We start from the raw sequence: 12,629 nt of genomic DNA on the forward strand, positions 1-12,629 counted from the left end.
GCTTTGGGATTTCAGATTATGCACTTAATTATAGTTTTATTCTCAGTAGCTATAGAGAATGATTTTTAATTGTCATAGAGTAAAAGTTAATTTTAAAATGTTATGGAATTTGCATAAAGAACTTTAATTTGAGGGGAAACACTCTCCCCTAATCTACGTGACTCATACTTCATCTGTCAGCTACTTGAGAGCAGGGACCATATATTCTCTATCTCTCTGCTGGTACCATAAAATTCACACCTCCCCTTTTTATGTACAATGACTGGGCTTTGATTATATGTACAAACTAATAAATCTAATAATAAGCTCTTCTGTCTATGAGACAGTATAGCTTTGGGTCATCCATACTTCAAGCCTGTCCTTCTTAAAAACAATCACTTTTTTAACAGTGATTAAGTTCAGAGTAACTTAAATTCAAATATATTTTATCATTCAAAAATCTAGTACATTTTACCATTACATCGCCCAGCTGTAAATCCCCATAAGAGATGGAATTTTTCTTTTTTGTTTACTACCCTACCCACAGCACCTACAATAATGTCTGGCATATAGTAGCCACTCCATAGCTGTTGAAAAAATAGCCACTATAGGTTGCCTTTGTCCATGGGATAAAGCTCCTAGATTTAGTATCAGAAAATCTAGTACCTAGATTATTGTCCCAGCTCTGATACTAATTTGCTGTGTGATCTCAGGCATGCCACCTAACCTCTGTGTACCTTTCATATCTATGAAATGAAGAAATTAGATTTCAGGAAAGGTAAAATCCAGCCCACATTTAAAAATGCATAGTTCACTGACTGATGATTAGCAACATGCATTTGGGAATTGGCTAGCTGAAAACAAATTAGTTTGTGGCCACAGAACTGGTGTTGCCAACTGGTGTATTTAGCCTTGGAACTCAGACTTCGGTCTCGGGCTACTAAAATATTGGCTCTAACAATTGAACTAATCACCAACCTATTGTTTTTTTTTTTAAAAGGAAGGCTTTTCATCTTTGGCATAGAAAACTGATTTTTAAGAATAAGGAAAACTAAATCTGATGCTGAAGAGTGAAACAAAGCATTATGATAAGAAGAACCAGATTTAAATCCTGGCTCCAAAATTTTCTGAGTCCTTTGCCAAGTGATTTAATCTCTTTGTACCTCATTTTGGCATCTGTAAAATGGGATAACATAACTATGTGAAGTTATTTAAAGTTCCTAAAACATGGTAAGCTTTGAAAGCTTTACAGCCAGGCTGAAATAAGGAATGAGGTGGCTGAAAATGAATTCATGAAAACCAAATTTGGATATTTGGCTTGAGGCAAACACTGAGGAGTGGAATGGTGGTTGGACAGATGGCTGAGCCAGACTGCCAGGTCTGGGGCATGGCACCCTCTCTGACGGCTGGTATGATTTGGTCAGTTTCTGAACATCTCTCCATCCCATTTTCCTCACCTGTAAAATGGTGCAAATAACACTACCTTCCTTATTGTGAATTTTAAAACAACCCATAAAATGTGCTTACCACCATGCCTGGCATATCGAAACATACAATAAATGTAGCCCTCCTTACTGTGTTGCATTTGAAAGAGATGTGGAAGACTGTCAGCCAGTGAATGAATAGAAAGCAATGAGAATTCCCTGGGGCCAAATGGATCGTGATAGTTTAGTATCTTTTTTTTCTTTTTTAAGAGAACTACTTGTATACATATTAAACTTAGATTTAGGAAAGAAAGGCTATACAAATGCGATACATTGAAAGTTTCCACTTAAGTCATCAACAATAAATATCACAAGAGTGTTCGATTTATTCTTGAGTGATGAACCTTCCTTTGACCAAGAAACCTGCCCCAGGGAAAGATCATTCAGTCTTTTGCCACGTGGATGAAAAGGTAGTGCTAAATAGTGCCCTCAAAGTTGTAAATAGATTGTCAGTCTTTTGTAACAGGGCAATGGCCATGTTGTCAAAGTCGCTACCCATCTTCTATACCCCAAGGACCCCCAAATCATCTTGTCTATAGAATTCATCCACCTTCATGAATTTAAGGTACTGGAGGCAGTACCTTAGCAATTTCAGCACAGACAGTCCTTTAACCAAACTTGTGGAGCTGGTAAGATGCTGCAGAGATAGACAAATTCCATATGATTTCACTTATTTGTGGAATGTAAATACAAAGCAAAGCATAATGAGTAAAACAGCAGTAGACTCAGAGAGACTGAGAAGTGACTGGTGGCTACCATGGGGGAGGGATTGAGGTGGGTGGGTGGGAACAGTGAGGGGGATGAAGGGACACAAAAATTCTCAATCATAATATAAACTGGTCACAGGGATGGTAGTACAGCATGGAGAATATAGCCCATGATTCTGTAACATCTTCCTGTGTTGACAGAGAGTAACCACACTAGTGGGACAGGGTGGGGAGGATTTAAAAATGTGAGCAACTGTTGAACCACTGTGTTGTATAGTTGAAACCAGTAGAAGATTGTATATCAATGATACTTCAATTAAAAAAAGAGATGCTGCAGATGGACTGATAGGACAGGGTAGAAAGAACAAAGGTCAGATGAATAAAGGCGATTAAGTGGAGGCTAACTTTCCAACTAGTACCACACATTTTAAAGTGTATTTCTTTCTAGTGAGTTTTAAAGAGACATGAAATAAGCCTGTATATTTTGTGATTGTGAAGTCTTTCTTCTGGAAAAGTGCTGGTTTGTCTGAGCATACATTACTTCGCTTAAAAAAAGTCATGTGCAGTTATTCAGAAATGGAACACCACCTATCTTTCCAACTGGATTTGGATAGAAGTGCCTTCTAAGCAGAGAAAACCAGAAAATTGTCTCCCTTAGGACCATTGTTTCTTATACATGAAGGTCATTTAGTCTTACACCAGTCTTAATAAATGAGTGCTCCTTTAAAATGTAAATGTCCCTCAAAAGTGTCAGGTGTTCCCATTATTCATGTTTTAAATTAAATTACTTTTGTCATGATTTTCCTCTCTTCCCCAATTGAGGAGTTTATTTGAGAGAAATAGAGTTTCAAATGGAAGATTAAAATTAAATTAAATTCAAAATTAAATAAAAAACAGGAACTTCTGAATTAGGAACTTCGTCAGACATCCAAAGAATCACTTGGGAAAGAAGGAAAAGGCAGTAGGAGATTTGAGAACAGAGACTAGATCAATGTCGTTTGCTAGGGTTTTCAGAAGTAGGTGGTCTGTTTCCACAGTCCCATGTACAGTACTCACACTCTAAGTTAATAGTGCTTGAAGCCCTTACTAGAGTTTGTGCCAGTTCATTACAATAGACGGAATGTTGCTGGCAATGTAATTAGCAGGGCCCATTGAGAAATGAAAATGCATGCCTCTTGTACAAAAACCAGGACAAGAGAGTTCTTAAATGTACTAAAATGTAAAAACTGTTTCCTTTTTTCTACCATCTCTCTCTCTCAACTTATCATGGTGTTATTTATGACTCAATGTAATTCCAAGTAAAGAAGAAAGCAAAGGCTTAAATTATTGGCGTGAATTTTGCCATTCATCTTTAGACTGTACAATGCAAATGTAAGAGTAACATGCACACCGAATCACCAGAATGACCCAATTTGTATTTCATGGATCATGGGTATGTATGTCATTCTTGTCAGAACAATGGAAACATCACACAAAACTTCCCTGCCATTTATTTTTATTTCACTTCTTGACATGTGTACAGTCTAGCAGCACTCTCTCCCTTTGGCTTACTGATGAGCAAGGAAGGACTACAATACAAAGGACTATGAAATGCCCTTTCTTTCTCTTTTCTGTCATCATTTGCAGCATAAGTAGTCTGCTAGTACAAGAACAAAAATGCAAGAAATATACAATAGGGTTTCTTGTGTAGGAGAGGAAAACTTTTCCCTTCTTCCCTTCTAGGTTCTTTGGCCTAATAATTAAATTGACGCAACACTGATTAATGGAATTAATTTATACCAGAGGTCATGAAAATAGGAGGCAAGTAACCAAACCAGGCAATATGTATACGTCTTAGAAAAAAACAACAGCAAGTTTGTGAGGAATGGGCAAGACAGAGAGGTTTGGGCTTGGGGGTAGTAAATTAGTGAAGAAGTAACAAAGTTTGTTTATACAGGACTTCTCACCTAATTCCCTGTCTCTGGTGATAGGATGTCTCTCTGCCTCCTGGTACAGGGAGGGTACTCTTTACATGGGAGACTTTTTCCTGCATTCAGGGGGATAAAGGAGAGTCAGAGTGTCCTTTTACACTGGCCGTTTTGGTAACTTTAATTCAAAATAATATACATATAGTATCATATATCAACTATACTTCAGTAAAAAAAAATAAATAAATTATCTATATGCCAAAGTGGTACATTTTGGGGCAGGCTCCTTGAGCCCCATTAGCCCCACCATTTCTATTTCTTAGAACACCATTGCTGTCTTATGAAATTTGGAGCAAATTCCTCTTCCAGTGGGGAGCATGTCCTCTTGGAATGTTAGCTTCCCTACTTACGCAGTCATAGATCCAAGATACTTAACCTCATCAAATCTCAGTAAACTCCCAGGAATTGTGGGTCCACTAAAATTCACCGCTGCACACACTGTATATGGATGAGGCAGCAAGGGCTGGCCGGAGTCTGCATGTTGTACAGATAGTAGATAATCCTCCTCACCCCCGTGCCTCACACTCTCCTGTATCCTGTTGGATTGCAGCTTTAAAACACTGGTTCAAACACACACACAAACAAATAAAAACATTACGCAAAATTCGGGGCTGTTCTGAGCGTGGGCTCCTGTGCAGCTGCTCGGGTTGCGCACTGGTGCCTCCCGCTGTGCCTTGAAGTTTCTTCCATACAAATGATGAATCAGCAGCATGGTTTGCAAAGGAAGTGGCAGCTGGTTAGTCCTCTCTTTTTGGGATCTAATGCTCTCGGACATATGGGGAGTGTGAATAAGTGCAGACCTTGTTCTGAAATTGATTCTTACTCCAACATCTGCTTGGGTGAGGGGACCCAGAAGTAGATAGATAGTTTAACTTTGTCTTCAAACAACTGCAGTGTTTTATGGCCTATACAATTTGAGTAACAATTTTAAGACAAAACGTGAGATTTCAAGGAAATGCTGCTTATTAGGTAAAAGAGGAAATTGGTGAAAAAACTTAACAAGAAACTATTTGAGAGAAAAGACAAACATGCTGAGAGGTGGAGGTCTGTAGTCCAGTCCTGGCCGTGTGACTGGCTGACGGTGGCCTCATTAAGCCCATCTGTAAAATAGGCTTGAAATGTGTAGGTAGTTTCTAGTTTAAGATTTATTCAATTGAGGCATTTATAAATTAAGAAGCCCCATTTGAAAGACACAATGATAGCCTTGAGAGACTCTCTGCAGAATTCCAGGGCTCCCAGATGTGCACTGGGGCTCATGGCTTCAATAATCCTGTGTTTTGTGCATCTTCTCTCTCCCAAAGGACTATGAATCACTGCTAAAACTCCAGGGACGTGTGAGAGAAGCTGAGTGACTTTATAGATCCAGAGATCTATTTCAGTTCCATTTTCATGTTTTTCTTCAGATCTTTCAGCTTGTGCCCAAATGAAAATTTACCTTGCTACCTGAAAGTTCTACCTTATGCCTTATTGAGCACTATTATTAATCTTTTATCAGGAGATTATTTTCACTGTATTTTAAAAAGGACTGCCAAAATATAAAGCATGGATTTTATTATGTCTTATGGAAAATTGATTTTTTTCACAGAAAGATAGGTTTAATCTTATAGGCAATAGAGAAATAAATATTTGAAAATAAAGGCAGGAGGCAGAAGGGAATTCATATATGTTGAGTTCCTGTTATGTACCAGGTACTGTGTTTTACACTTATTATGTTGTTTAACCCACATAATCATCTGTGGAGGTGAGAATAAGAATGTACCGGGGACCTATGCCAAGCCAGAAAGACTTATGGAGGCTTTTAAAGCAAACGCCACCCAGACTTCTCTCCCCACTGCAGGATTGTATATCCAGCCACCTGCATGACAGGCCCACCTGGCAATCACGTCTCCATGTCAGTGTGGCCAGACGAGGCTCATCCTCTTTCCCCAAAAGCCTCCCTAGCCACAGCCTGTCTCATCTCAAGTGAGGGCACGTACACACTTGCAGTTGTTTAGGCTGGCAACCCTGGGGTCATCCTTGTCTCTGTTTCTTCTTACCCTCTCCACCCAGTCTACCAGTAGATCCCACTGACTTGCTTCAAAACAAGCCTGGCGTGGGTCTGACTACTCCCCAACTCCACCTGGGTCTAAGCAAACATTGCCTCCTTCCAGGAAGATGAGTCTTCTCCCTGCCTGTGCTGACCTCCCCTGTGCTCTCTTCCCAACCAGCAGCCAGGAGGAACCTATTTAAACAAGCTGTGTCAGTTCTGAGCTCAGACTCCTGCAATGGCCCCCACTTTACTCCCAGAGGAAGAGCCAGAAAGCCTTGACCACTCACGATCCATCCCTCATTCACTCCCCACAGCAGCCCTGCTGCCCTGCCATTTCCTCCTCTGCCCATCACCCCCTCCCTCACTTTATTCTATCCCCACCGACTTCCTGGCAATTTCAAGAACAGCCAGGCACACCCCCACCTTAGGACCCTGGCCTCGGCAATTCCCTCTGCTTGGAGCACCCTTCTCTCACATGCGACTAACTCCCTCATGTCTGTCAAGGTTTGGTTGTGTCCCACTTTCTTAGCAAGGTTCCCTCACCTACCTCTGCCCTCCAGCCTGTGTCCTCCTGATCCCCCTTACTGTGTGGTCTGTTTTTCTTACATCACTAGCATGCTTCACATTCTAAAATACTCTGTACTTTATTTCTTCATTGTGCTTGTTGTTCATTTTCTGTTTACCCATCTCCACTAAAATGAAAAGTTCAGTGGTTCTTCCAAGCACTTAGCATTGTGCTTGGCTTGTGATAGATGCTCAGTAAATCTTTGTGAAATGAGTGAATGAGTAAGTGAATTCATTCTTCATACTAACCTGACGAAAGTAGGTTTCATTGTCTCCATTTTACACATGAGGACATTGGAACTCAAAGAGGCTAGGCAACTTTCACAAGTCAGATGTCTTGTTAAGAGGCAGAGCTGAGATGGAAAGAAAGCTCTCTGATCTGGACCTTCTCCACTTTATCACACTGCAGAACATGTACTTTACAAAAACATAGGTATTCTATAAAGTGTGATGCATTTATAGTTTCTGTCCTTTCTCCATACTCTCAGCCAATATTTCGTAAGTGAACCTCTTAAAATAATGTAACTAAAGTGACTGGCTTATAAAATAACTCACATAAAATGAATGATGTAAAGTATCTCAAGACTGGCTGCAGAGCCATAGAAACAAACCAATATGAGCTAGCTTGATTTTTAAGCCAAAAAATTAACTTAAAAATGAATAATGAAAAAAATTAAGTAGAATCTGTCATCAGGATATATGAGCTCATGGAAGCAAGGGAAAAAATAAAGAAGTGAGCGCAGGAAGCAGACAAGTTTAGAGAGTTCTTGCCCCACCTTCCACACATGTCTCTTCCTCTGTTCTTTCTCTAGTTTACCAGCGTGTGCTCCCTTCTTCCTGTGAGGGGCAAGGGGACCAGGCTCTAACCAAAACTCTTCCAGTTGAATGAGACTGCAATCTTCTGGTCCCAAATCATGAGCCCAGCCAGGGTGAGCAGTTGTCCCAGTGTGATCAACGTGGCCAGCGGTGAGGACTCAATGGCAAACAATTGATAGAGGACACCTCTGAAGGTCAGGGAGTGCAGGATGCTAGAGAAAGGGGTGCAACAGATACCTCAGAAGTACATGACTCAAGAACCCAGTGGCATAGTGGAAAACACACTGTTCAATCAAACAGCTTAAGTTCAAGTTCCTGTTTGTTTTGTTTACCTTTCTTTGCTCTTGTTCTTTCTCAGATACAGGGTCTAAATATTGGTCACTTGGTGATAGGAAAGAGCAGAAATAACCATAATAGAAGGACTCTTGGGGTAAGCAAGAGAAAAAATAAAATACCAGGGACTAGGGAATTCTGCATTCTAATCTCAGTTCTTTCACCAAGGAGCATATCTGTTGGGCAAGTCATTCTCTGTCTCAGTTTCTTCATCTGTGTAATAAGGAGATTAGATAAAATCAGTAGGTTTCCCAACCTCCTTAATCAGGTGTATCAACTAGGGAACATTTTCAAAAGAGAGATTACCCTGACTCTACCCACAAATATTCTGATTTAATAGATCTTACATGAAATTTTAAAATTCCTATTTTCAGCAGCTTTCCAGATGATTGTGATGATCAAACATACTTGGGAACCATTTGACCAGATGACATTTAGATGACCCAGCATTTGTGATGGTATGTTTATATAGAAATATCTAAGTTAGAAAACATGCCAATTCTTAAAAAAAAAAAAAAAGATTTCTTATTGTATATCTGAGTGTCTTCTTAGGAAATTGCATGATTTTATTTCTACAAACAATTAAGAACAAAATAGATTCTCAATAAATATTTAAGAATGAATAAATGGTTAGTTTCCTATGTTTTAAAAATTAAGTTATTCATTATATCCTTGAGTAAACTATTCTTCATACCTGTAGGGGAAAATTCAGATTTTTGTCTGGTTTACTGGAATATTAAGAATATATTTAACAGAACAATCATATATAAATCAGAGCTCATAGTCATAATTATACCCCAAAATTATTAATTATAGAATCTAATTTTTAGCTTTTATAACATGGATAAATGAGATACATATGAAAATGCATTCTTTACATGCTTTATGTACTATGAAAATACATGATATTGTGTTGTTTTTGCATTTTACTACTCACAGCATTCTAAAACTCAACCTGTCAACTTTGAACAGGTTCTGCAGAGAATCATATTAGCACTGGTTTTTTTGAAGGTCCAGTGTTCTCTCTGGAAATGAACACAATGCTAGGGGTTTCTAAAGGGACTGAACTTCAGGCAGAGCTTCTGGGATGTCACTCTGCCTTCATGCCTATCAGCTGAATTAAATTGGGCAAGCCACATCACCTCTTCTGTGAAATGATCTCTGCACTCATTCAGGCACTATTATTCTTATAAACAGTTATGAGGCAAAAAAATGTATATTCTTACTTCTGAGTGTCACTACCTTGTGGCTTAAAACTTAGATTTACTATTGTTCTTATCCCTTCAGATACTACTTTAATATACTACTTAGGGCCACAAAATTGTATTGCCTAAAAGAAAACAAAAAACAAACTCTGTTGACACCTAGACTTTTCAATAGCAGATCGTTTTCGTGTATAACACAAGCCCTTCTCTGTGTACTTCCGGAAAGGAAAATCACAGCTCAGCAGAAAGCATCCAATGTTGTTGAAAGAGGTACCTTTCCTCTAACTCTGGGCCTAATTAGAAGTTCCACTTGGTCGCTTTCTTCAGAAAGCATCAATAATTAAGGGTAATGGTTTGGCTAAGGTGACAGTAAGCCCCCAGAAATGTGCTTGTAATGACTGTGCCATGATTTGTGTCTTCCTATGGTGTCAGAAGAACCAGCCTGGGAAGAATGATACCTCTTAGCCCTTTTTAAAGTCACAACTGTTTAGTTTCATCAAACTAATAATGCACAAGAAGTGAATACAATTCCGTGTGTGTGGTATATTTTACAAAATCAAATGAGTAATGCTTACATTTTTTTAAAAGAGGATATAAACATTAATAGTAGAAAAGTAGATTGTAGAAATCAAACGTTTTTCTCACAGTGACTTTTTAATTTTTTTATGGTTGATTTTATTTTCTGAAAATCATTAAAATGCACAGTGTAACATGCGCAAGCACACTGCCATGTAAATTCTCCATGAAAACTCTCTTCTCATGTCTTTGAATTTAATGGGTGTCGGAGTAGTCTTCATTCTTGCATCTAATTACTACATTTTGTTATGTTTCAGAGAAGTTGACATCACATACCGAGTGGCATCAGGTTAAAAAATACAAAGTTTGGATCTTTTCCTGCCTTTGAAGCAAGAAAAATGGAAAATTGATAACAAAAGGTAAGACTGCCTTTTTCCTTTTATAACACATCCCCACATCTTCTTCTTTAGCCATCCTATGTGAAACCAGTTTTTTTATAACATGGTATATTTGTATATAAATATTTCTAGTTTGTAACTCCAAGCATATTAAGAGTCTGCTGAGTTTAAAGTCTGATTTTTTTAACTCCCTAGTTGCCTGTGCAATATCCAGGTGAGATGTGTTCTATATGTTTAGTTTTCATTCTTCTTGTTAATCTAGAGTGGCAGATCAGGCCAATTCCATTTTCATGACTACAGACCAAGATATTGTACTTTAGGTTAAGCATGGAATTATGAAAGTAGATGACATGATATCAGCCTTTATTTTTTCTTAGAGTGTTGTACAGATTTGAATTTGTTAGCATAGACAAGCTGGACATGATCTATGTGTGCCAGGATCTCCACTCCTTTCATGTCATTATGTGTAGCTTTGAGGAAAGATAAAGGAAGGGTCTTATTGATGTGCACAAATCAGAAATACTATGTACCTTTGGATCAGAAGGGAGTGGATGTTGCTGAATATATTAATAAGCCATCATTTTTGCTTGGGTTGCTGGTCTGAGACAATGGCGTGGGCATGGCGATTTACTGGGACACTGCTCCCAGAGTCACAGATCAGGAAAGTGGGTGAGCAAGTCCTCCACTGTAGACTGTGGGAACATGTTTTCTCTGGGACCTCCTAGAAGGTATAGGGTACCTACCAGAATTTCTGCGTGAAGGATATGTGACAAGAGGTTTATCCACTGGCGTTTTTCTCTTGGTTGTGGATTGATTCTGGGGCAATAACTACCCCCAATTCTGGGCTGTGCTGTACTGAATGGGACAGTAAGACACTCGGTTGTCTTTCACCTGAGGTAGACACTAAGGTGAAGAGAACAGGCACTGCAACGGGGCCGTCTGTCTATGCAACTATGGCTGAAATCAGAGCAGGGCAAAGGGCATGATGCAGGGAACCAGGCATATCTCTTACTGTTCCTTTTACTTTACTTTACATCATAAAATAAATCACATTTTCCTCCTAAGTGAACTATCTCCAGTAAGAGAGTGTTTTGTGTTTTAAAGACATTATAGGGTTATATCCAAACGTCATAGAACTGGAGTGGACTCAGTTTCAAAACTAACTTCTTACAAATAGTGACTCTATAGCATCTTGCTACCCTGATGGACAGTGACTGCAGTGGGGTTGGGGGGCACACTTGAAAATATGGGTGAATGTTGAAACCACAATGTTGTTCATGTGAAACCTTCATAAGATTGTATATCAAGGATAACTTAATTTAAAAAAACCCTAACTTTGTAAATAAATGCTAGATATTTGAGACATTACATAGTAAGATACGAAGTGGGACCAAAATGTTGGAATAGAGTTAGTATAACATTTCATAATATCTATACTTTTTACTCACTGTACATTGTTTTATATACAAGATGTCTGTAGATACACAAAAATACAATTATTGTCTTTTCTACATGGACCTAACCTAGGTGGCAGTCATTCGTGTGACAAGTGTGCCTTAAATAATGCATGTCTGAGCATAATGTTACAAGGATGGTCAGTTGGAAAAATAGATTTAACACACTGAAGTGAATCTGGTTTTCTGATTTGAGGACATTAAACAGATAAAATGAAGTCAGGGAAAAGCTGTGGTTGTGTTGACCTAGAAGATTGTATGAAGGAATGTAATTGTTAAACTCCCTAAGGAGCAACTATTAAAACAAACAAACAACAAACATTTAAACTAATGTGCATTGGCATGCAAACTCCTAGGGAAGGAAAGGGAAGAAGAGAAAGGGCAACAGAAAGATGCAGGGGAAGGAAACCATGGAGGCAGTGGCGGATGACAAGGAAGAAATAAACACCAGGGTAGACAGGATCAAACCATGGGCTGCAGAGAATCCCAGGACAGCAGGCAAGAGGGATCTCTTAGAACAAACCTTATATTAAACATCAAATGCAAACTGAGTGAATGGTCCCAATCAATATGAAGCAGAAAAATTTCTAAAGATTAAGTTCTAAAGATTAAGAAGACTGTGTCTTCTCTCCTGAACAATGTAGTCACATCTCTATGGTCCATTAGACTGCAAAGTCTTACTAAATAAAAGCTCTGATTGTGTCTTCTCTTCGCTTAGAAAATTTTCTGTGATTTACTAATTCATCATTTTCCAGACTTCTTAACCAAACATTTAAAACTTACTATACTCCAAGTTTTCAGACTTATTTCTTATTCCTTGACTTCACCTACCAGTAGTCTAGACCATTGTGTAGGAAGTGAATTCTGTGATTTGTTAAGTCTTCCAAGTAATTGTGATACATTTTGGTTCTCAAACATAGATTAGTCTGGGATGAGGCCCAAGAATTTGCATTTCCAGTAAGTTCCCAGGTGATACTGCCGGTCCAGAGACCTTACTTCGAGACCCACTCTGTAAGACAAATGATCCAGACTGGCACAATTTCTTCATTGCAATTTGAGTCAAAGACTGATTGCAATAAAGGGCTTGTTTGCAGACATCACTACTACTGTGGGGGGTGTACCAGTTTAAGAGCAGAGTCTTAGTCTTCTGATGAAATGCCATCTTAATATCATGAAT

At 38.7% G+C, this 12,629-nt stretch overlaps 1 protein-coding gene across 6 annotated transcripts in view; it reads left to right on the plus strand.

The window, feature by feature from the left end:
- The window catches only part of DLGAP1 (DLG associated protein 1), an 858,481-nt gene that overhangs the window by 274,825 nt on the left and 571,027 nt on the right, over positions 1–12,629 (plus strand). For 5 of the 6 annotated variants that reach the window (XM_073212859.1, XM_017658265.3, XM_037018426.2 and 2 more), the window contains exon 3: positions 9,918–10,019. The gene's annotated coding sequence lies outside the window, so the exon portion shown is untranslated. Of the gene's footprint in view, positions 1–8,253; positions 8,338–9,917; positions 10,020–12,629 lie in introns of all 6 variants that reach the window. The other variant, XM_073212860.1, reaches the window with a different exon arrangement.

The sequence above is a fragment of the Manis javanica genome, chromosome 9 (genome assembly GCF_040802235.1).
Source record: "Manis javanica isolate MJ-LG chromosome 9, MJ_LKY, whole genome shotgun sequence".
In the NCBI taxonomy this organism is placed as follows: Eukaryota; Metazoa; Chordata; class Mammalia; order Pholidota; family Manidae; genus Manis; species Manis javanica.